At 35.1% G+C, this 5,460-nt stretch overlaps 1 long non-coding RNA gene across 1 annotated transcript; it reads left to right on the top strand.

The window, feature by feature from the left end:
* LOC140918955 (uncharacterized) lies at positions 1–5,454 on the top strand. The gene is made up of 3 exons (XR_012161451.1): positions 1–263; positions 5,055–5,222; positions 5,319–5,454. It is a non-coding gene; the product is annotated as an uncharacterized lncRNA (long non-coding RNA).
* The last annotated feature ends 6 nt before the right edge of the window (positions 5,455–5,460 follow it).

Below are 5,460 nucleotides of genomic sequence, written 5' to 3' on the forward strand. Positions count from 1 at the left end.
TTTACAGATTGATTTGTTTGCATTTAAAACTAGTTACAATTGGTTTGTTTCCAGATTGGTTTGTTTGAAGTAAAGAAGTTGATTTGTTTTCATTTAAAACTAGTTTTCAGATTGGTTTGTTGATGATTGGTTTATTGATTGAATTAGTTTCCAGTGACAGTGCTTCTTCGTGCCCATCTCCGGTGACGGCGCTGCTTTCAGCCTCTCTCTGGTGACGGTGTAGCGTAATACTTCTCCATCGACCGCGCAACATAACACAATAGGTAAGATACTTTTATTATGTAAAAGCTGATAGCGTAACACTTCTTCCTTTTTTTGTACTAAAGATGTTTGAGTGCTATGTTCTACACTTTGATTGCTAAATTCTGCACTTTCAGTTCTAACATTTGTTTGCATTTAATGGATAAACTGAAGTAAATAACATATGTTAATGATTGGTTTGTTTGCTTTTAAAAATAATTTCTAGTTTGAAGTAAATAACATATGTTAATGAGGTTGGTTATGTTTTGTTCCTTTATGCCTAGTGAATCTACTCTGTTTAAGGTCAATCTTTTTTTTGTTCTAAGTTGAATTATGTTCTTTCGGTGTCAAAATAACATATGTTAATCTTCTTTATAGAAATGGATAAATCATGGATTAAGAAGCCACACACATCGGATGAATATGATCAAGGGATAAAGGAATTTATTAATTTTGCCTTTCGAGATGAATTAGAAAATGGCGAAATAATATGTCCTTGTAAACGTTGTGGTTTCAAAAAACCGCAGAGTAGAAGTGTAATGTATGATCACTTAAAGTGCAAACCATTTCCAAAGGGATACACCATTTGGGTACATCACGGAGAGTCCATAGGAGAAACTAGTACTATCTCACCTATTAGTATTTCTAATATAGTTCAAGACACAGTTGTCGTTGATGATCAAATGCAAAACATGATTAACGATGCTTTTGGAGTCGAAGATCATGCAAATGAAGTACCCATTGAATCAAATGCAGAGAAGGAGAAAAATGCAAGTCAACAAAGGTATGAAGAGGCCAAAGAGTACTATGAATTAAGTAGAGAAGCAGAAAAACCTTTGTATGAAGGGTGTGTTAAATATTCAAGACTATCTTTTTTGGTAAAGTTGTTTCACATCAAATGTTTATGTGGAATGACTAATAAAGCCATGACAATGGTTTTAGAGTTATTAAAAGATGCATTTGAATTTGCAAATATACCAAATTCATTCTATGAAGCCAAGAAAACAATCACCAAGCTTGGTTTAAATTATGAAAAAATCCCTGTTTGTCCAAATAATTGTATGCTTTATTGGGGTAATAAGGAAGATGAAGAAAGGGAGACCTGCAAAATTTGTAACACTTCGAAATGGAAATCAAAAGCAAAAGTTGGTGCAGTTGGAGTGTCTGGTGATGGCAATAATCGAAAGAAAGTTCCTGCAAAAGTTCTTCGTTATTTTCCATTAAAACCACGGTTACAAAGATTATTTTTGTCCTCAAAGTCGGCCGAGGATATGAGCTGGCATGCAAATGATAGTAAGAATGATGGAATATTGAGGCATCCTAGAGATTCTGAAGCATGGAAACATTTTGACTTGACACACACTTGGTTTGCATCAGACCCGCGAAATGTGCGTCTTGCATTAGCTAGTGATGGTTTTAATCCTTTTGGTATGATGAGTACAAATTATAGTATTTGGCCAGTTATTCTCATTCCATACAACACTCCTCCATGGGTGTGCATGAAACATACATCTTTTATAATGTCAATGATAATTCCCGGTAAAAAAATGCCAGGAAATGATATTGATGTCTATTTACAACCTCTAGTAAAAGAATTAAAGGAGTTATGGACAACAGGTGTCGATACATACGATTCTTTTAAAAAAGAGATGTTCACATTACATGCAACTTTGATGTGGACAATTAGTGATTTTCCGGGGCTGGGTACACTTTCTGGGTGGAACACTTACACTGGACTTGCTTGCCCATCGTGTAACATTGACTCTACTCCTCGTCGCCTTCCTCATAGCAAAAAATGGTGTTTTATGGGTCATCGTCGTTTTCTTGATTAGAGACACAGATTTAGATTGAACAAGGTTCGCTTTAATGGTCAACAAGATATGCGTGGTCCACCTAAAATGTTATCTGGGCATCAAATTCTTGAACAGGTTCAAAATATTGATGTCACATTTGGTAGAAAGCCAGATAAAGAAAGGTTGGGAAAAAGAATACGTACGTGAATGTCAATGATAATTCCCGGTAAAAAAATGCCAGGAAATGATATTGATGTCTATTTACAACCTCTAGTAAAAGAATTAAAGGAGTTATGGACAACAGGTGTCGATACATACGATTCTTTTAAAAAAGAGATGTTCACATTACATGCAACTTTGATGTGGACAATTAGTGATTTTCCAGGGCTGGGTACACTTTCTGGGTGGAACACTTACACTGGACTTGCTTGCCCATCGTGTAACATGGACTCTACTCCTCGTCGTCTTCCACATAGCAAAAAATGGTGTTTTATGGGTCATCGTCGTTTTCTTGATCAGAGACATAGATTTAGATTGAACAAGGTTCGCTTTGATGGTCAACAAGATATGCGTGGTCCACCTAAAATGTTATCTGGGCTTCAAATTCTTGAACAGGTTCAAAATATTGATGTCACATTTGGTAGAAAGCCAGATAAAGAAAGGTCGGGAAAAAGAATACGTGGTGGACGACCTACACAAGGTGTCAATCAACAATGGAAAAAGAAAAGCATATTCTTTGAACTTCCATATTGGAAGGATAATCTTCTGCGCCACAATCTTGACATGATGCATATTGAGAAAAATGTGTGCGATAATATCATATTTACTTTGCTAAATGATAGCACAAAAAGTAAAGATCATCTTAATGCAAGAAAAGACCTTAAAGCTATGGGCATAAGACCTGACCTTTGGCCCAATGAAAATGGAAGAATTTCTCCAGCCGTCTTTACTCTGACTACTAAAGGTAAGAAGAGATTTTTAACAACTTTAAAGAATATCACTGTGCCTGATGGTTATTCAAGCAACATTTCTAGATGCATTGACATGGAAAATCTTAAGTTGAAAGGAATGTTGAAGAGTCATGATTGTCACATATTGATGGAACAACTTCTACCGTTAGCCATTCGGGCAACCTTACCTGATGATGTTTCAGCTATAATGATTGAGTTTTGCTCACTTTTTAGACAATTATGCAGTAAAGTATTGAATGTTGATGATTTGGAAAAATTGCAAAATCAGGTTGTCCTCACTTTATGCCACATGGAAATGATATTTCCTCCCTCATTCTTCACTGTTATGGTTCACTTGGTTGTTCACCTTGTTGAAGAAGTTAAACTTGGAGGTCCTGTTCATTATCGATGGATGTATCCTGTTGAAAGGTAAAATATGCGTGTTCTTGTTCCTTCAATAATTAGTAGTTGACAATTTTGTTCTAACTAATATTATTGTGGTTCAATAATAGGTCCTTAGGACTACTTAAATCGTATGTACGTAATAAAGCACGACCAGAAGGGTCTATTGCAGAAGGATACCTTGTACAAGAGATTCTTACATTTTGTTCAAGGTATATAGAAAACATTGAGACTAGATGGAATCAACTTGGTCGTGTAGATGATGAGCCTATTAATGAGATACAAACTGACTCACGTGTAGCTGAATTATTTCCTAGAGTTGGAAAATCGGTTGGTGGTTCTTCATACTACACCCTTACACGTTTTAACAAACTGCATCATAGTTGACTACAAGCTCATAGACACGTTTTAACAAACTGCATCATAGTTGACTACTATCTAAGGTAAGTAATTTTATTATATTTGTATTGTTTACCACTAATTTTTTTTTTCGTATACATCTAATTTGAAATAACCAAATAGGCAATATAGAAGTATTATTCGAAGCCAAATGAGGAGTGGTGCAAGGAGTACTTCTGAGGTAGACAAGAAGGTTCATAGAGAGTTTCCTCATTGGTTCCGCAATCGTGTTAGTGTTCATGACAAAATTGGTGATTGAGTTGCTTTGATTTTTAATAAGAATGTGACTAATTGTATATTTTATGGTGTTTAGATTTGCAACAATCTCGACAACATTAGTGGATCAGATAAAAATGTTCTCGTTAGTCTTGCTCAAGGTCCTTCTGATAAAGTTAGAAGGTTCACTGCATTTAATGTCAATGGATTCAAATTTCGAACATTGGCACGAGACAATTTATTGAAAACTCAAAATAGTGGAGTTTTTAGCATGTTCGGAACATGAAGTTACTCAAGCAATAGTGATGCCCAAATGAGATTTGGAGGAGTGCCTTACTATGGAAGATTGATAGATATCATTGAGGTTTCCTATGATGGCTTCAAAGTGCCCATGTTTAAATGCAAATGGACGAATACCACAAATCTAAGAGGCATTAAGACATATAAGTTGGGTTATACCTCTATAAATTTTGCAAGACTAATACATACTGGGGAGCATGAAGATGATGAGCCCTACATTAAAGCGTCAGAAGCTCAAATGGTTTATTATGTGGATGATGAAAAGGAACAAGGATGGAGCATACCTATTCATTTAAAGCCAAGGGACTTGTATGACATGGGTGGAGATGATGAAATTATGGCACCCATTGAACCATACCCATCTCAAAATTTGGAACACATTTTTTCTAATGAAACCACACATATACAATTGGCAAGAATGACTACAGATGATGATCCTGAAACTTCAACTTTTAATGATGATTTTGATGACAACAATCATGATATGAATTTATGATTGTTAATAATTCTTGTTTGTTGTTTATGACATGGTACTCTTCAATCTATGTTATTTTTTTACTACTTTCTTTTACTGTTGCATTGTGTTTGATGTGCTCATTTTTGTTATTGTGTTCATTTTTGTGTTTAGCTATTTGAAAATCCTATTTGTTTGACATCTTTGAAAATCCTATTTGGTGCTCATTTTTGTTATTGTGTTCATTTTTGTGTTTAGCTATTTGCATTAGTCTAACTTGGTTGTCATCAATGTTTGCAGTGTAAGTGTGTTTGGAGACTCAATCTTGTGAACAAAATGGAATCATCATATGAGGATATTCGACGCAAAACAATGGAAGAGAATAAAAAAAGGATGGAGGCTCTCAATCTAACTCATCTCTCTCAATCCCTTCACAAATCTTCTTCCACCATTTCAAAAACCTCACCAGTTAGTAATAACTAAAAATACTAAAATTACAAAATGTTTCTTATTCGTATTATATGTTGATTTTTATTTATTTACATTAATAATAAATGATTGTAGCGTTTCACGAAGGGTCGGCCGAGGCTTATACTACCAGGAGATCTTGAAGTAACCAAAATGAAGCACTTGCGGAGACATGGTTTACAACCAACGTTCCAAGTGATAGAACCACTACCATCTCCGATAACAACACCACCAACTG

This window comes from Cicer arietinum, chromosome 7 (assembly GCF_000331145.2).
Source record: "Cicer arietinum cultivar CDC Frontier isolate Library 1 chromosome 7, Cicar.CDCFrontier_v2.0, whole genome shotgun sequence".
Classification (NCBI taxonomy): domain Eukaryota; kingdom Viridiplantae; phylum Streptophyta; class Magnoliopsida; order Fabales; family Fabaceae; genus Cicer; species Cicer arietinum.